Here is a 20,855-nt window from a genome sequence, read left to right on the forward strand (position 1 = left end):
TAATTGACTATCTGACTCGAGTACATCCTTTTGGGAGAAGCAGCGCCTAAAGAGGGATTTTTCTACTTATCTTCTATGCACTCTGGACAGCCCAGCATTGGCTTCCATCTCCTTACGGCCTCACAGCACTCCTTGGATACTTCTACTCGTTTGTACCCCTTGCACCGGGGTGATATGCGCACATCCATTGCACTCAATGTGAGCACAATACAAATCATCCTTTTCAATTATGATATCTTGGGATAACGCACTAGGCGCCTTGTGGTTTTTCTTTTTGTTTCCTATTTCCACACGATGAGAACGTCGTCCACGTATCTCAAGAAGGCCTTAATATTGCGGATGTATGGATTAGACGGGCTATGTATGTATTCTCTCTCAAAAAAAGACAAAAATAAATAAATTGGCATAAGAGCAGGACATGGGACTTCCCATGGCACAGCCAGAGAGTTGCTTATACCATTTGGCATCAAAAGTAAAGGTATTATGATTTAGAATAAAATAGATGGAATCACACAAAAAATTTATAAACTCCATACTTTTGTTAGTATTGGATAAAATAGAACATACAGCCTGTACACCCGCATCATGTGGGATGCCGGTGTACAGGCTCTCTACGTCCACCGTAACTAGAGAAAAACATTCTTTCCACTGAAAGGAACGTGTAAATTGAATGATGTCACCATAATCTTTTACATAGGAGGGCATGGCCTCCAATAGATGTCTCAGAGACCAATCAACATATTTTTAAAGAAATTCGGTAACAGACCCGCTACCTGCCACAATCGATCGACCAGGAGGGGGAACGATCCCCTTATGAATTTTTGGGAGCAAGTACCATTTTGCTTTAATAGGATTCACGGGCAAAAGCCCCTCCGCCTTTTTTGCATTAATAAAATTTTTACCTACTTGCTCTCTTAAAAATGATCGAAGCTAATCAAGAATTTTGCTTGTGGGGTCGTTTTTCAAAACTGTATAAACAGTGACCAGTGACATCACTCAATTTGCGTAAGGCCTCGTTATCATATTGAGCTTTTGTCCCAAACACTACACCTCCACCTTCATCAGCTCTAGAAACTTTCTGGTCGGGGCGTTTAGCTAACCAATTAAGAGCTTTTTGTTCACTACTGTTAAGATTATTACGTGTGGTTGGATAAATCAAAGCTTTAACATCCCTAATCACAGATTTCTGAAACATATCAAGAGGACTACACGGTAAAACGCAAGGGATTCTCATGGAGAGACTAGAACCCAAGGATGAGCTGGTCTATAACGTCACTGATATCTCCCTCCCCACACACACACACAAAGTTGTCCAATTGTTATCTAAGGGGCTGAATTTTGGGCTTGTGGAACAGTTTGACTATCCCTCTTTTGAAATTGACTTATTTAAAGGCATAAGGAAGATTAATAAAAAAAAAATTCTAATCATCCTGTTCATTCAGAATCCAACCATGGGAGTTCATCCCCCTGTACCATAGGTCCCTTAGGTTTCTGTCCCGTCAAAGGGCTATTTGCTGATGAAGAAAGGGCTATTAGAGATCTAGCCACGTTGGCTGCTAATGTCACTGAAATAGTCCCTTATGATGACACTGTCACTCCTTTTAGTGCTGGTAAACTCTCCAGCTTTAATCCTCCTATGACAGCGGGTAGTCCTTTTGAGATGTTTCAGCAATCTGTGATCAGGGATGTTAAAGCTTTGATTTATCCAACCACACGTAATAATCTTAACAATAGTGAACAAAAAGCTCTTAATTGGTTAGCTAAATGCCCCGACCTGAAAGTTTCTAGAGCTGATAAAGACGGAGGTGTAGTGTTGTGGACAAAAGCTCAATATAATAACGAGGCCTTACGCCAATTGAGTGATGTCACTGTTTATACAGTTTTGAAAAACGACCCCACAAGCAAAATTCTTGATCAGCTTCGATCATTTTTAAGAGAGCAAGTAGGTAAAAATTTTATTAATGCAAAAACGACAGAGTGCCTTTTGCCCGTAAATCTTATTAAAGCAAAATGGTACTTGCTCCCAAAAATTCATAAGGGGATCGTTCCCCCTCCAGGTCGATCGATTGTGGCCGGTAGGGGGTCTGTTACCGAATTTCTTTCAAAATATGTTGATTGGTCTCTGAGACCTCTATTGGAAGCCATGCCCTCCTCTGTAAAATATTTGGGTGACATCATTCAATTAACACGTTCCTTTCAGTGGAAATAAGGGTTTTCTCTAGTTACAGTGGATGTAGAGAGCCTGTACAGGCTGTATGTTCTATTTTATTCAATACTAACAAAAGTATAGAGTTTATACATTTTTTGTGTGATTCCATCTCTTCTCTTTTATCCTATATCATTGTAACGTACCGGTCAAGAGACAGGTTGTGGATCCACTGGACCAGAGGGGTGATGACGTGGGCCGTACCAGGGGAACGGAGTCTAAGGGGCTACTGGTCTTCACCAGGGCCCGCCGAAAAGCGGGATGGTCTTGCTGCGGCAGGTAGCCTCCGGTCGTTCCACCCGGTAGTGACTCAAACCCCTCTGGTTGCTGAGATGGACGCAGTACAGCAGGAGCAGGCAAAAGCGTAGTCGGAAGTAGCAAAGGTTAGGGCAGGCAGCACAGGTTCACAGGCGATCGTCAGGCAACAGGTTAGGGCAGGCAGCAAAGGTTCACAAGGCGGTAGTCAAGGGCAACGGGTCGGCAACGGGAAAGGGCAAACACTGAACAATTGCAATGCTTTCACTAGGCACAAGGCACTAAAGATCCGGCAAGGGCAGGAAGGGGCTGGGAACCTTTATAAAACAGTGAGGGCCAGGTACCAATCAATGGTGCGCTGGCCCTTTAAATTTCATGAAGTCGGCGCGCGCGCGCCCTAAGGAGCAAGGCCGCACGCGCCGGGGACAGAGGCAGCGCAGGAAGACGGAGCCAGGGGTAAGGAGATACGGGGTGCGGCGCGTGTGCGGGGAACGGCCGCCACGCTAACCGCATCCCTGACGGAGGAGACCCTGCGCTCCCGGTCAGCGTGTCTGACCGGGACGCGCAGGAACACCGGAGACTGGGGCAGGGACAGCGAGCGCTCCTGTCCAGAAGAGGGGACCGGAGCGCTCACTGTTACAATCATAATACCTTTACTTTTGATGCCAAATGATATAAGCAACTCTCTGGCTGTGCCATGGGAAGTCCCATGTCCTGCTCTTATGCCAATTTATTTTTGTCTTTTTTTGAGAGAGAATACATATAAAGCCCGCCTAATCCATACATCCACAATATTAAGGCCTTCCTGAGATACGCGCACAACGTTCTCATCGTGTGGGAGGGTGACAAGGAGACGTTTCATAATTTTATTGATCATTTAAATAAGGTGAATCAAATGAACATGCTTTTCACCTACACTTATGAAGGGCTCGAAATCGAGTTCCTTAATTAAATAGTATATGCAGAAACGGACCAGCTCTGTACAAAAGGGTTTCGCAAGAGTATTGCTAAGAACAGTATATTGCACTACGATAGTTTACACCCTACCCAAGTAAAGAATTCAATTCCATATAGTCAATATCTGAGGTTAAAAAGGAACAATTCAGACATTGCCACATTTCATCAGCAGGCTAAAGATCTATGCTCCTGGCTTGTGAAAAGAGGATATCCCAATTCTATAGTGCAAAAAGCTTATAATAAAGTTTGTGTTATTCCGCGTCAAGATCTACTTAACTACAGCTATAAGAATAAAAAAAGAAAGACAAAAGCTCAATATAATTACGAGGCCTTACGCCAATTGGGTGATGTCACTGTTCATACAGTTTTGAAAAACGACACCACAAGCAAAATTCTTGATCAGCTTCGATCATTTTTCAGAATGCAAGTAGGTAAAAATTTTATTAATGCAAAAACGGCAGAGCGCGTTTTGCCTGTGAATCCTATTAAAGCAAAATGGTACTTGCTCCCAAAAATTCATAAAGGGATCGTTCTCCCTCCCGATCGACCGATTGGGGCGGGTAGTTGGTCTGTTACCGAATTTCTTTTAAAATATGGATAATAGGATGTGTAGCTCACTTAAAGATAAAGATAAGGAGAGTGTTCGAGGTTAAAGGTGATGCCTTCACCCAATCAGGCCTAGTCAAAAAATGGGAAAATATATGTATATACCAGTCCTCAAGAACACTAGGGATGTGTAGAATAAAGAGAAAAGAAAATAGTGGATCTAATAAGGATTTATTAATATATGTATATAAGTAAGTAAATGCAAATAAATCACCAATCACTCTGCAGGGCCCTTGCAGGAATGAATTGGTAATAATCAATATATAAATAAAAATGCAAATGAAAATGCAGATAAAAATGCAGATAAAAATAATATAGCAGAAATGCACCAATGTCCACTACGGTGGTTAGCAACGTGTCTCTTTTGGTTAGTAGTCACTCTTGGTCACAGTTAAGTCCAAGGATATCCAATTAAAAGAGTCACAGTTCAGTAATCAACTCCTATGATACTGTAGCCAAATATAGCAATAGTGGCGATGATAGCAACAGTTGTAGCAATTATGGCCGTAGTTTGTAGAGTATCGGTGCACAGCACCACTCACTCTTCTTCTCGGCTGTTAGCGATCCCGGCAAGCAATGATATTCACAGGTAGCGATTTTGGCAGACCGCGATGTCCTGTAGGTGATAAAAGCTGTTTCTATTGCCGGTCTGGATCGTAGCCTTGGTGAGTGGTTCTCCGGTGGGCTGTAAGTATCCTGGGCTGGCACGGGGAGGCGTCCGGCCTAGGGAGAACGTGTCCAGGAACTCTGGCGTCCGGGGCTGTGAATGGAGATCTGTGAGCAGCTGCGTGTCTGAATGATGCGCTAGCTACACGCGTGTTGCAGTGGTCCCAGTTCTGTGAGCATCCAGCAGTTGCTAGCCAAAATGTGTGGATATAGTCTCTTTAGAAGTGGTATAAGGTGCTTTTGCAAGTCAGATGCGTTTCAAGGCCTGCGGGCCTTTTCTTCAGTGACAGTAAGGTATGTAGGCCCAGTGGTAGGGTCTGTATTTATAAGGTCTACAATTAATGATGTCATGTTAAATGAGGGTGGCTACTAAAACATGGAGCCTGACTAGTTCAGGTTGGATGTAAAATCAGAGATGGATCCAACAGAGTAAGTGAAAGAAAAAATAAAAGAGAAATAAAGAGAGAAAAGAGGGTGAAAATGAACAATGTATGAATTTGTGAGTGTATATAAATACCTATATAGGTAAGATGTAAATAGAGATATAGAATGAATGTGAGTACAAAATGTATAGAAGGATGCAATATTATATAGTGATGAATTTAATTTATAAAAAAGAATATATATTAAGAGATACAGTATTGTATAATAAATTAGATATATATCCAAGATGGATATACAATACCACATATTCATAAGAGTACAGTGATGTAAAAAATGAGTATAAACTCAAAAAATATAGCATAAAAATATGATGAAAATAGCGTGAATCAACATTTATGAGAGGATAAAAATATCGCAGTGTAAATGTAGTGTGGACACAGACATATAATAAATAAAAAATAAAAAATAATAATAATAATAAAAAAAATAAAAAATAAATAAATAAATAAAATAAAAAATAAAAAAATAAAAAAAATAATAATTAATTCATAAAAAAAATAAAAAAAATAAATAATATATATATATATATATATATATATATATAAATAATGCAAGAAAGTAAAATAAAAAAACATTTTTTTTATTATTATTATAATTTTTTTTATTTATTATATGTCTGTGTCCACACTACATGTACACTGCGATATTTTTATTTTTATTTTTTCTTTCACTTACTCTATTGGATCCATCTCTGATTTTACATCCAACCTGAACTAGTCAGGCTCCATGTTTTAGTAGCCACCCTCATTTAACATGACATCATTAATTGTAGACCTTATAAATACAGACCCTACCACTGGGCCTACATACCTTACTGTAATTGAAGAAAAGGCCCGCAGGCATTGAAACGCATCTGACTTGCAAAAGCACCTTATACCACTTCTAAAGAGACTATATCCACACATTTTGGCTAGCAACTGCTGGATGCTCACAGAACTGGGACCACTGCAACACGCGCGCAGCTAGCGCATCATTCAGACACGCAGCTGCTCACAGATCTCCATTCACAGCCCCGGACGCCAGAGTTCCTGGACACGTTCTCCCTAGGCCGGACGCCTCCCCATGCCAGCCCAGGATACTTACAGCCTACCGGAGAACCACTCACCTAGGCTACGATCCAGACCGGCAATACAAACAGCTTTTATCACCTACAGGACATCGCGGTCTGCCGAAATCGCTACCTGTGAACATCATTGCTTGCCGGGATCGCTAACAGCCAAGAAAAAGGGTGGGTGGTGCTGTGCACCGATACTCTACAAACTACTGCCATAATTGCTACAACTGTTGCTATTATCGCCACTATTGCTATATTTGGCTACAGTATCATAGGAGTTGATTACTGAACTGTGACTCTTTTAATTGGATATCCTTGGACTTAACTGTGACCAAGAGTGACTACTAACCAAAAGAGACACGTTGCTAACCACTGTAGTGGACATTGGTGCATTTCTGCTATATTATTTTTACCTGCATTTTTATCTGCATTTTCATTTGCATTTTTATTTATATATTGATTATTACCAATTCATTCCTGCAAGGGCCCTGCAGAGTGATTGGTGATTTATTTGCATTTACTTACTTATATACATATATTAATAAATCCTTATTAGATCCACTATTTTCTTTTCTCTTTATTCTACACACATATTTTCCCATTCTTTCAAAATATGTTGATTGGTCTCTGAGACCTCCATTGGAAGTCATGCCCTCCTATGTAAAAGATTCGGGTGACATCATTCAATTAACACGTTCCTTTCAGTGGAAAGAAGGTTTTTCTCTAGTTACAGTGGATGTAGAGAGCCTCTACACCGGCATCCCACATGATGCGGGTGTACAAGCTGTATGTTCTATTTTATCCAATACTAACAAAAGTATAGAGTCTATACATTTTTTGTGTGATTCCATCTATTTTATCCTAAATCATAATACCTTTACTTTTGATGCCAAATGGTATAAGCAACTCTCTGGCTGTGCCACGGGAAGTCCCATGTCCTGCTCTTATGCCAATTTATTTTTGTCTTTTTTTGAGAGAGAATGCACATATAGCCCGTCTATTCCATACATCCACAATATTAAGGCCTTCCTGAGATACGTGCAAGACGTTCTCATCGTGTGGGAGGGTGATAAGGAGACGTTTCATAATTTTATTGATCATATAAATAAGGTGAATCAAATGAAAATGCTTTTCACCTACACTTATGGAGGGCTCGAAATCGAGTTCCTTGATTTAATAGTATATGCAGAAACGGACCAGCTCTGTACAAAAGGGTTTCGCAAGAGTATTGCTAAGAACAGTATATTGCACTACGATAGTTCACACCCTACCCAAGTAAAGAATTAAATTCCATACAGTCAATATCTGAGGTTAAAAAGGAACAATTCAGACATTGCCACATTTCATCAGCAAGCTAAAGATCTATCCTCCCGGCTTGTGAAAAGAGGATATCCCAACTCTATAGTGCAAAAAGCTTATAATAAAGTTTGTGTTATTCCGCGTCAAGATCTACTTAAAGGAGAACTTCGGTATGGGTGGGAAAAAAACAACTTATCCCCTATCCTAAGCATAGGGGATAAGTGTTAGATCGCGGGGGGTCCGACAGCTGGGGCCCCCTGCGATCTCCTGTACGGGGACCCGGCTTGCTCCTGCTCAATGCAGGAGCTAAGCGTTTTCGACCACAGCCGAAGCTGCGGCCGACACGCCCCCTCCATACACTTCTATGGCATGGCCGGAGTGCTGCCTTCCACAATCTCTGGCCCTGCCATAGAAGTGAATGGAGGGGGGCGTGTCGGCCGTAGCTTCGGCTGTGGTCAAAAACGCTCGGCTCCTGACCCCCCGCGATCTAACACTTATCCCCTATGCTTAGGATAGGGGATAATTTTTTTTTTCCCATACCAGAGTTCTCCTTTAACTACAGCTATAAGAATAAAAAAAGAAAGAACGATGAACAACATTGTTTATTTGTGTTCAAGAACAGTGCAATAAATTCAACTTTACGATCAGCTACTGTGAAAAATTGGCATATACTTGAAGCAGATAGTGACCTGGCCGAATTGGCGACAAAAAAAAAACATTATTACGTTTCGCAGGAGTAAAAATCTAGGTCAAATGATTGAGCAGGATTCCAGGAAGAAAAAAGCCCCCAAGGAAAATTGGCTGACAAAATAAAGTCCTAAGTGAAGTCTAAGGTGCGGAAGCTGCCCTCAATGCAAATATAATATTAATTCTGATAAGATCAAGATAGGTAATGAATTTTGCTCAATTCATGATCTTATTACATGTAGAACCACACATGTAGTGTATTTTCTTATGTGCAATTGCCAGCGTTACTATATTGGAAAGACCATCAGACCGTTAAGGATAAGAATTCGAGAACATTTACACTCTTTAAAAACTGGACTGGGGGCTCCACGCTTCATACAGCACATGCGTGAGGTCCACAATAATGGTATTGAAGGGGTTAAGTTTGGAGGCTTGGAAGTTATTAAGCACCTACCTTCTACCGTGGACCGGCTGCTTCGTGCTGAAGCTATTTGGATCCTGCGCCTGGAACATAACTAACGAGGAAAATATGTTGTTTACATCTGTTTTGGGGGGTTTTGACCTTAGTTTCTTGGACGTTAAGTTGGTCGTGAGGAATGGTGCGCTTACCACTGAGGGCTACCGCAAGGAGATTGCTCGCAATTCCTTGCTCCATTTCGATAGTTCCCACCCCTTACATGTTAAGCGCAGCATTCCTTACTCCCAATTTCTCCGTTTGCGTAAAGTAAATAGTGACGACACGTTTTTTTTTTACTCAGGCAGCTGACTTAAAGAAAAGACTTATTGAACGACACTATCCTGAAAGTGTAATTGAAGACGGTTTTGACAGAGCTATGACAGTTAGACGGACGGATCTACTGAGACCAAAGGGTAGAGTAGACCTGAAACCAAGAAGGTTTATATTTTCATTGGCTAATTCCCATATGAATCGCACTGTCGCTAATGCCATTAGAAATAATTGGTACATCATTGAGTCAGATACTGATCTCAAGGATGTGGCCAAAAACTGTCCTCTTATCACTTATAGGAAAAATCGAACACTAGGTGATAAATTGAAGCATGTCAAATCTGTTGGACATAAACCGGCCCTAAAGGGTTGTGAATGGCTTTCTGGTTCTATGCCTAAGGGCAATTTCCGATGTGGAAATTGCTCACTTTGCTCACAATTCTTGTGTACTAAAAATCATGAAATAACTGATTTAATCACATGTCGTACCTCCTTTGTGGTCTACAGTATTTTTTGTCCCTGCGGCTTCTTCTATGTGGGCAAAACCATTCGACCCCTCCATGTGAGATTCCGTGAACATTTACGTTCGATACGGACCGGAGTTGGTGTCCCTAGGTTAGTTGCCCACATGGAAGAAGCCCACCAAAAGGATCCGAGTGTCCTCAATTTTGCGGGTGTAGAAAGGGTGAGAGATCTCCCAGGAGGTGGCGATCGTCAGACTTACCTTTTATGTCGTGAAGCCCACTGGATCCTTAAATTGGAAGCCACGGGCAGTTTGGGCTTTAATGACCGGGTAGAATTAGCGCCTTTGTTATAATATATCATCATTTGTATTATTTTACTATTATTCAATGTTAATGTAGATCATATATGTCTCTACATGATTTTGTTTTGGTCTATATATTGATGTTTACTGTATATTTTAGTTTGTTTTATGAGCGGAGCCAGGACTTACTTTCGGGAGTCACATGATATCCTCTGTTTACATGTATCACGTGATGAGTGACGTCTCCGGATGTGACGCCTATTTTAGGCGGAAATCATTCACCGGCTTGAGGAAGCGCCAAACAGGCGTGAAACAACTTGTTCCGGAGCTCCTGTCCCCCCGCCTCCACTTAGGTCATTGCCTTGCGTACTGGTGACGGAATAAAGAGTTGAATTCCTGGTGAGTGCGATCCTTCTTCTTTGTTTATGCAGGGTCCACTAGGTTTAGTTGATATGGCCCCTTTTTTTATTAAATCTTTTTCAGCTTGTTTGTATGCAAACGTCCTTGTTGCCATTAATGTTTGCAGTTCCTGATTTACTTACATCATTTTTTCTCTTCCTTCTTTTTTTCGTTGCATTATCATTCTTCAAAAGTCACAAGACTTTGCACCTGTGCATCAGCATATAAAATACCTAGCGTGATGACGTAAGAGGAGGCCGGACGAAGCGCTAAGTGAGCGAAATTACCGGTGATCGCCTTCTGAACGTTATGCAGCAGTGACCTCCCAGATCACACGGCATCTAGGCCATGTAGGAGCTCTAAGGTCGCATTTCTTGCGGTGAATGCGGATATAGTTTTCTTTTGCTAGTTACCCCGTGTATATATATATATATATATAAACATACCCCCCGAATAACATCACATTACCGGAAGTGACATCACAATATCATTACATAAAATTATATATAAAAAAAACATATAAAATGCATACAAAAACATATATATAACATATATCTGTAAATTAAACGTACCAAAAATAACACATATTCTTATACAGTAGTCCATTTGATAACTTAATTCAATCCCTTCGGAAATAACGTGTTAAACATCCAATAGGATGCTCAATTAATGAAAACCTGAAACCAATTAAAACCTTCGGGGGATACCGATTCAATGACAGATAAACGTAAAACATTGGTATCACCCACATGCTTAACCCCTTAAGGACGCCGGGCGTATCCATACGCCCCCATTTTAAAGTCCTTAAGGACTGAGGGCGTATGGATACGCCCGTGGGAATTCTGGGCAGGGACCGTACCGGGGTTACTGCTGATATCTATCAGCAGGCACCCCGTGCAAACCCCTGGGGGGGTCCCGAGACCCCCCCATGTCGGCGATCACTGCAAATCGACGGTCAATTCAGACCAACGATTTACGGCTTTTCTGGGTCAATCGGGTCTCTTTTGACCCGGTGACCTGGAAAAAAAAGATGAATGGGGCTGTCCGAGACAGCCCCATTCACCCTTACCCAGCAGGAGTGAGGTGGCACAGGTGCCGCCTCACGATCACGTGATTGATCGGTCAGAACGACCGATCAATCATGACCCTTCTGGGCGGCGATCAGGACGGCGGAGATCGGCGTCGGCGGGGGTCTCCTACCTTGCCCTGGTCCGGCGGGGTCCCCTCGAGATCGTGGGGGCGACAGGAGCAGCATGATCGGCGGCAGCAGCGGTGGCGGTCCCAGCGGAAGGCTCCAGCAGGAGGTGAGGCCTGATCACTTCCTGCTGTTGCTTAGCAACAAATTGCAGCATGCACAGGTAAAGGGCATGCTGGGAGTTGTAGTTTTGCAACATCTGGAGTTCCAAATACAACTCCCAGCATGCCCTTTGGTAGTCTGTGCATGCTGGGGGTTGTAGTTTTGCAACAGCTGGAGGCACTTTTTTCCTATGAAAAAGTGTGCAGCCAGCTGTTGCAAAACTACAACTCCCAGCATGCAGAGACTACCAAAGGGCATGCTGGGAGTTGTAGCAGTGTGCCTCCAGCTGCTCCAACACTACAACTCCCAGCATGCCCTTTGGCTGTCAATGCATGCTGATTGTTGCAGTTTTGCAACAGCTGGAAACACATTGGTTGTGAAACTGAGTTTGTTAGCTAACTCAGTGTTTTACAACCAGTGCGCCTCCAGCTGTTGCGAAAATACAACTCCAAGCATGCACTAAGAGACTGTACATGCTGGGAGTTATGCTGGAGGCACACTGGTTGCGAAACACTGAGTTAAGTAACAAACTCTGTGTTTTGCAACCAATGTGGCTCCATCTGTTGCATAACTACAACTCCCAGCATGTATGGTGTGTCAGTGCATGCTGGGAGTTGTAGTTTTGCAACAGCTGGAGGTTTGCCCCCCCCATGTGAATGTACAGGGTACATTCACACGGGCGGGTTTACAGCGAATTCTGCTGCAAGTTTGAGATGCGGCAAATTTTCCGCCGCAGCTCAAACTCCTAGCGAGAACCTCACTGTAAACCTGCGCCCGTTTGAATGTATCCTAAAAACACTACACTAACACATAATAAAGGGTAAAACACTACATATACACCCTAGTCCCCCCCCCCCACTCCAATAAAAAAAAAAACGTGTTGTACGGGGCAGTGTTTCCAAAACGAAGCCTCCAGCTGTTGAAAAACAACAACTCACAGTATTGCCAACAGCCACTGGCATGCTGGGAGTTTTGCAACAGCTGGAGACACCCTGTTTGGGAAATACTGCCATAGGGTATTTTTGTGGCGGATTCAAATACTCTATTTAGTCCTCAAATGCGCATGGCGCTCTCTCACTTCGGAGCCCTGTCGTATTTCAAGGAAAGAGTTTAGCGCCACATATGGGGTATCTCCGTACTCAGGAGAAATTGCGTTTCAAATTTTGGGGGGCTTTTTCTCCTTTTACCCTTTATGAAAAGGAAAAGTTGGGGGCTACACCAGCATGTTAGTGTAAAAAAACCTTTTTTTTACACTAACATGCTGGTGTTGCCCCATACTTTTAATTTTCACAAGCGGTAAAAGGAAAAAAAGACCCCCAAAATTTGTAACACAATTTCTCCTGAGTACAGAACAACCCCATATGTGGGCGTTAAATGCTCTGCGAGCGCACAACAGGGCTCAGAAGTGAGAGCGCACCATGTACATTTGAGGTCTAAATTGGTGATTTGCACAGGGGTGGCTGATTTTACAGCGGTTCTGACATAAACGCACAACAATAAATACCCAGATGTGACCCCATTTTGGAAACTACACCCCTCACATATTGTAATAAGGGGTGCAGTGAGCATTTACGCCCCACAGGTGTCTGACAGATTTTTGGAACAGTGGTCCGTGAAAATGAAAAATGTTAGCTGTTCCAAAGATCTGTCAAACGCCAGTGGGGTGTAAATACTCACTGCACCCCTTATTAAATTCTGTGAGGGGTGTAGTTTCCAAAATAGGGTCACATGTGGGGGGGTCCACTGTTCTGACACCACGGGGGGCTTTGTAAACGCACATGGCCCCTGACTTCCATTCCAAACAAATTCTCTCGCCGTAAGCTCAATGGCGCTCCTTCTCTTTTCTTCTGTAGTTCGCCTGCAGAACACTTTACATCCATATATGGGTTATTTCCATACTCAGAAGAAATGGGGTTACAAATTTTGGGGGGCATTTTCTCCTATAACCCCTTGTAAAAATTGGTATGTGCCTTGAGGGGTGTAGTTTCCAAAATGGTATGCCATGTGGGGTTTTCTGCTGTTCTGGCACCATAGGGGCTTCCGAGTGTACAAAATGAAAATTTTGAATTTTCTCCTTTACCTTGCTGCTATTCCTGTGAAACACCTAAAGGGTTAACACACTTTCTGAATGTCATTTTGAATACTTTGAGGGGTGCAGTTTTCATAATGGGGTCCTTTGTGGGGTGTTTCTAATATGAAGACCCCTCAAATCTACTTTGAAACTTAACTGGTCCCTGAAAAATTCAGATTTTGAAAATTTTTTGAAAAATTGGAAAATTGCTGCTGAACTTTGAAGCCCTCTGATGTCTTCCAAAAGTAAAACCATGTCAATGTTATGATGCCAACATAAAGTAGACATATTGTATTTGTGAATTAATATATAATTTATTTGGGATATTCATTTTCTTTACAAGCAGAGAGTTTCAAAGTTAGAAAAATGCAAAATTTTCAAAATTTTCATGAAATTTGGGGATTTTTCACCAAGAAAGGATGCAAGTAACAACGGAAATTTACCACTGTGTTAAAGTAGAATATGTCACAAAAAAACAGTCTCAGAATCAAAACAATCGGTAAAAGCATCCCAGAGTTAGTAATGCTTAAAGTGACAGTGGTCAGAATAGCAAAAACGGGCTCAGTCCTTAAGGTGAAAAAGGGCTCAGTCCTTAAGGGGTCAAGACACACATGACGGGATACACTATGTTTCATAATGGAGTTCACCATGTTGGAACGATGCTTGTTCATTCTCTGGCGAACAGTCTGAACAGTTTGTCCAACATACTGGACTCCACATACGCATGTGAGTAAATATATGACATATTGAGATGCGCATGAAAAAATACCTTTAACTTTAAAACTCTGTCCTGTTGCCTTGGAAAATATCAGTCATTCAATTTTGTTGGAGATCCATGAACAACACAGGCAATGGCTGGAGCCACATTGGAAAGTGCCCACTGACTCCATCCCATGTGATGAAAGCCATCTCCTTAGTACCCATCCCAAAAAAAAAAAAAAATCATCTATAAATCTACGATAAATTAAAATATTGTCAGATCACCGGGACTGCTCGATATATTGGGACTCCAACACCCCCACATACAGATTAGCAGAACTGGGGGTGAATTGAGTCCCCATCGCACAGCCACGGGTCTGACGATATAACACCCCATTGAGAGTGAAGATATTCGGGGACATTTATCATTGTTGCTTTGGTAAGCGAGTTCTGTAGGCATTTTTTCTTGCTTTTGGTTTTGCTTTTGTGTGAAACATTTATTAAACTATCACAGGGGGTTGATAAATTTGGCTTACATAAGCAAAAACCAATAAATCAATTTTGAATACCATTTTTTTTTGCAAACATAAGCAAAAACAAAAAAAAAAATCTTCAGAACACAAATTTGCAGCCTTGAAAAAAATGTGTGATATATATATATGCTTTATTTTTAATTTTTTTACACTTTTTACCGCTCTTTACTCCCTAAATGTACTATCTCATTTTTTTTTCTTCTCATTTTAGATCTGTGTATCTTTACTTTAGATTCAGGGGAGTGCAGTGATCAGCATTTTTGGGGTTTAATGTTAATAAAATGGTTAATGAGGACTTTTGGGAGAGTGTTTGGAATATTTTTTTTTTTAAATGTGTTGTTTTTTTTATTTTATTTACTTGACCGGCTTAGTAGTGGAAGCTGTATTATAGACAGAGACCATTATTAAGCTGAGGCTTAGCGTTAGCCCCAGAAACAGCTAGCGCTAACCCCCAATTATTACCCCGGTACCCACCACCACAGGGGTGCCGGGAGGAGCCGGTACCAACAGGCCCAGAGCATCTAATATGGCGCTCCTGGGCCTAGGTGGTAACAGGCTGGCTTTATTTAGGCTGGGGGGGGAGACAGTAACAATGGTCCTCGCTCACCCTGGTAACATCAGGCTGTTGCTGCTTGGTTGGTATTTGGCTAAAAATAAAAATAGGGGGAATCTTATCTTTGTTTTGCATGAATAATTATAAAAAAAAAACACATAGGGTTCCCCCTATTTTTATTTTCAGCCCAAATACCAACCAAGCAGCAACAGCCTGAAGTTACCAGGGTGGGCGAGGACCATTGTTACTGGCCCTCCCCAGCCTAAATAACGCCAGCCTGTTACCGCCTAGGCCCAGGAGTGCCATATTTGGTGCTCCTGGCCTGTTGATACCGGCTCTTCCCGGCACCCTTGTGGCGGTGGGTAACGGGGTAATAATTTGGGGTTAGCGCTAGCTGTGTTGGGGGCTAGCACTAAGCCCAGGCTTAGTAATGGATTCCATCTATTAGACAGCTTCCACTACAAAGCCTGTCAAGTAAATAAAAAAAAACACGTTTCAAAAAAATTTATTCCAAAAAACACTCCTCCACAAGCCCTTGTTAACCATTTTATTAACATTACCCCTTCAGGACCAAGCCCATTTTGGCCTTAAGGACCAGAGCGTTTTTTGCATATCTGACCACTGTCACTTTAAACATTAATAACTCTGGAATGCTTTTAGTTATCATTCTGATTCCGAGATTGTTTTTTCGTGACATATTCTACTTTAACATGGTGGTAAATTTTTGTGGTAACTTGCATCCTTTCCTTGTGAAAAATCTTAAAATTTGATGAAAAATTTGAAAATTTTGCATTTTTCTAACTTTGAAGCTCTCTGCTTGTAAGGAAAATGTATATTACAAATAAAAAATTTTTTATTCACATATACAATATGTCTACTTTATGTCTGCATCATAAAAGTGACGAGTTTTTACTTTTGGAAGACACCAGAGGGCTTCAAAGTTCAGCAGCAATTTTCCAATTTTTCACAAAATTTTCAAACTCACTATTTTTCAGGGACCAGTTCAGGTTTGAAGTGGATTTGAAGGGTCTTCATATTAGAAATACCCCACAAAAGACCCCATTATAAAAACTGCACCCCCCAAAGTATTCAAAATGACATTCAGTCATCATTTTAACCCTTTAGGTGTTTCATAGGAATAGAAGCAAAGTGAAGGAGAAAATTCACAATCTTCATTTTTCACACTCGCATGTTCTTGTAGACCCAATTTTTGAATTTTTACAAGGGGTAAAAGGAGAAAATGTATACTTATATTTGTAGCCCAACCCCTTGAGGAACGTAACAAGGGATACAGTGAGCATTTGCCCCCCACTGGTGTCTGACAGATCTTTGGAACAGTGGGCTGTACAAGTTTTCATTTTCACGGACCACTGTTCCAAAGATCCGTCAGACACCTGTGGGGGGTAAATTCTCACTGCACCCCTCATTACATTCCGTGAGGGGTGTCGTTTCCAAAATGGGGTCACATGTGGGGTTTTGTTTTTTTTGCGTTTGTCAAAACCGCTGTAACAATCAGCCACCCCTGTGCAAATCACCTCAAATGTACATGGCGCACTCTCCCTTCTGGGCCTTGTTGTGCGCCCCCAGAGCACTTTGCGCCCACATATGGGGTATCTCCGTAGTCGGGAGAAATTGCATTACAAATTTTGGGGGGCTTTTTTCCCTTTTACCTCTTGTGAAAATGTAAAGTGTAGGGCAACATCAGCATGTTAGTGTAAAAATTTTTATTTTTTTACACTAACATTCTGGTGTAGACCCCAACATTTCCTTTTCATGAAGGGTTAAAGAAAAAAAAGCCCCCCAAACCTTGTAACGCAATTTCTCCCGAGTACGGCGATACCCCATATGTCGCCCCAAAACTGTTGCCTTGAAATACGACAGGGCTCCAAAGTGAGAGCGCCTTGCGCACTTGAGGCCTAAATTAGGGATTTGCATAGGGGTGGACATAGAGGTATTCTACGCCAGTGATTCCCAAATAGGGTGCCTCCAGCTGTTTCAAAACTCCCAGCATGCGTGGACAGTCAACGGCTGTCCGGCAATACTGGGAGTTGTTGTTTTTCAACAGCTGGAGGCTCTGCTTTGGAAACAGTGGTGTACCGGACGTTCTTATTGGGGGAGGGGGGCTGTGTAGGGGTATGTGTATATGTAGTGTTTTTAACTTTTTATTTTATTTTGTGTTAGTGTAGTGTAGTGTTTTTAGGGTACAGTCACATGGGCGGGGGATTACAGCGAGTTTCCCAGCGCAAAATTTGCTGCATCTCAAGATGCGAGAAACCCACTGTAAAAGCCTCGCCCATGTGAATGTACCCTGTACATTCACAGGGGGGGGGGGGGGGGGGTGCACCAGCTATTGCAAAACCACAACTCCCAGCATGCATGGTCTGTTAGTGCATGCTTGGAGTTATAGTTTTGCAACAGCTGGAGGCACACAGGTTAGGAAACACTGAGTTAGAAACAGACAATGTTTCCCAACCAGTGTGTCTCCAGTTGTTGCAAAACTACAACTCCCAGCATGCCCAGACAGCTGAAGGGCATGCTGGGAGTTGTAGTTCGGCAATATCTGAAGGGCCAGATGTTACTGAACTAAAACTCCCAGCATGCCTAGACAGTCAGTGCATACTGGGAGTTGTAGTTTTGCAACAGCTGGAAGAGCACAGATTGGAGACCATTATACAATGGTCTCCAAACTGGGGCCCTCCAGATGTTGCAAAACTACAACTCCCAGCATGCATGGTCTGTTAGTGCATGCTGGGAGTTATAGTTTTGCAACAGCTGGAGGCACACAGGTTAGGAAACACTGAGTTAGAAACAATGTTTCCCAACCAGTGTGTCTCCAGTTGTTGCAAAACTACAACTCCCAGCATGCCCAGACAGCTGAAGGGCATGCTGGGAGTTGTAGTTCGGCAATATCTGAAGAGCCAGATGTTGCTGAACTAAAATTCCCAGCATGCCTGGACAGTCAGTGCATGCTGGGAGTTGTAGTTTTGCAACAGCTGGAAGAGCACAGATTGGAGACCATTATACAATGGTCTCCAAAAGGGGGCCCTCCAGATGTTGCAAAACTACAACTCCCAGCATGCCCAGACAGCCAAAGGCTGTCTAGGCATGCTGGGAGTTGTAGTTTTCAGACTCCTAGAAGCAGCAGTGAAGATCTTCACTGCTGCCTCTGAGGACCACATACTTACCCGTCGCTGCTTGTCCACGTGGCCGGTCCCGCGCTGCTCCTAGGTCCCGCTGCTGGATCTGGTAAGGCTGCCGGTCCCCTCATGTTCCCCCCCCTATGCTGCAGGTCCCCGCGAGCCCCCGCAGCCATCGTCCCCCGTTCTGCCCAACTTCCAGGGGCGGGCAGTGCGGGGGATCTGAACTTTCACCCCAGATCACTGTGATTGGTCCACAGGGACCAATCACAGTGATCGCTGACCAGGACCATCAATGGATGGTCCTGGGGGTGAAGCAGAAGTTGTCCCCTGCTGGAAACAGCGGGACTTCTGCCAGTTAACCAGTGCGATGCTGCGCATCGCCGGGTTAACTGAATGTCATTTATAAACGCCGGGATGCGCGAACGCACTGCACAACCCGGCGTTTATATATGACATTCTGCGGGAAGGGGTTAAACAGGTTTAAAAAAAAAGCGCTGGTCATCGAAGCAGTCCACCAAATCCAAAGTAGTCCACAGGACAGGGGCGGACACAGACAACAGAGGGCCCCTGTGCAAAGAATGTGCCTGGGCCCCCCACCCCCACCCAGGTAATATGTTTTCTAGGTAAGCAGGTAGTACGCCTGCAAGTAGTAAATTAGGTAAGTAGAACATTCTGTAAGTAGGTAGGCAAGTAGTAAGTTTGCAAGTTATTTAGGCAGGTAGTAAGTTCAGTTGGTAGGAAGGCAAGTAAAAGGTTTGCCGCTAGGTAGGTAGGTTATACGTTTGTTAGGTAGGCAGGAAAAGCATTTGCTAGGTAGGTAATATGTTTGTTTGGTAGGTAGGCAGGTATATGTTTGGTTGGTAGGTGGGCAGGTATATGTTTGGTTGGTAGGTGGGTGGTGATGTTACATTTGGTAGGTAGGCCCTTAGTCCAGTGTTTTCCAAACAGGCTTTGGCTGTTTGGGCATGCTGGGAGTTGTAGTTTTGCAACAGCTGGAGGCACTAAGGTTGGGAAACAATGGACTAAGGACCTACCTACCAAACCTGAGTGTCTCCAGCTGTTGCAGATCTATAACTCCCAGCAATGCCTGGACTGCTAAATACTGTCAGGGGAATGCTGGGAGTTGTAGTTTTGCAACAGCTGGAAGTTCCCAGATTGGAAAATACCGACTAAGGCAGTGTTTTCAAAACAGTGTCTCTCCAGGTGGTCCAAAACTACAACTCCCAGCATTCCCGGACAGTCTCTAGCTGTCAAGGCATGCTGGAAGTTATAGTTTTGCAACAGCTGGAGGCACACTGATTTGTAAACATTGGTGTAACCGCCCCCGGACAAAAAATAACAAAAGCAGAGATACACACCATGTCCAACGGGTCACGTCCTATCTTCTCCACAGGCCAGGCATCCGTGAGTGATGTCGTGAAGGCAGGGGTCACGGCCTGCTCTGTATACTGTGTACAGCTCGGAGCGGCGCCGGGGCGAGAGGAAGCCTGGCAGGAGCAGTGCCGTCAGTAAAGTTTTTCTTTCTTTTGTTTCTGACGAGGGGGGCTGGCATAAGAAGGGGAAGGGGGCCCTGCAGATGCTCGCCATGGAGGTATGTGCGGGGCACGCTACTGTAGTCTGACTAATTGGCTGACTGTATGTAGTCAGTCAATGAGCAGTGCACAGTGGCGGCCCCAGCGGTCAGTGAGTGACAGACACAGTCACTCACTGACAAGAAAGAAAAAAAAGCACAGGGTCGGCGGGCCCCCCTAAAGCTCCGGGCCCCTTACAGGAGTCGGGGGTTGTACCCCACTGATGGCGACCCTGGCCCTGACTGTGAGCAGCAGCGGTGCAGCGCTGCTGCTCAGTGTGTGTTGTGTGAGGGGGCCCTCTGCCCTTTCAAAGGGCAGCGGGCCCCCTCACACGCTAGGGCCCCTGTGCAGCTGAACCGGCTGCACATATGGTATGGCCGCCCCTGCCACAGGATACACGGATCTGAAATGAGAAAAAAAATGATTAATAGGTTATTACATTTATTGCCACCCGTCCGCGCATGACTACAACTCCCAGCATGCCATTACAGTAAGGATATGCTGGGAGTTGTAGTGTGTGTGTGTGTGTGTGGGGGGGGGGGGGGTAACAATCTCCCGCACCACATGACTACAACTCCCAGCATATCCTTACTGTAAGGGCATGCTGGGAGTTGTAGGGGGGCGGGTGACAAGGCTGTCGCCTGCTCCACAACTACAACTCCCAGCAGGTCCTTACAGTAAGGGCATGCTGGGAGTTGTAGTCATGTGGTGTGGGAGATTGTCACCCCCCCACACACAACTCCGAACATGCTCTTACTGTAAGGACTTGCTGGAAGTATTAGTCGTGCCAGCCAGGGAAGCTGGTGGTAATGCGATCCGCTCCCTGGCTATAATGATCAGAGAATCCCTGTAATTTCATATTTCCTGCCGGGTCACGTGACACGGGACCCAGTGGGAAATTTGAAATTCCACTAAACTCTGCAGC

The 20,855-nt window shown here is 43.6% G+C and overlaps 1 protein-coding gene across 3 annotated transcripts in view; it reads left to right on the forward strand.

Annotated features, from left to right (window-relative positions):
- NHERF4 (NHERF family PDZ scaffold protein 4) overlaps positions 1–20,855 on the forward strand; it is an 818,185-nt gene that overhangs the window by 169,930 nt on the left and 627,400 nt on the right. The window lies entirely within an intron of this gene.

Source organism: Hyla sarda, chromosome 10, assembly GCF_029499605.1.
Source record: "Hyla sarda isolate aHylSar1 chromosome 10, aHylSar1.hap1, whole genome shotgun sequence".
Lineage (NCBI taxonomy): Eukaryota > Metazoa > Chordata > Amphibia > Anura > Hylidae > Hyla > Hyla sarda.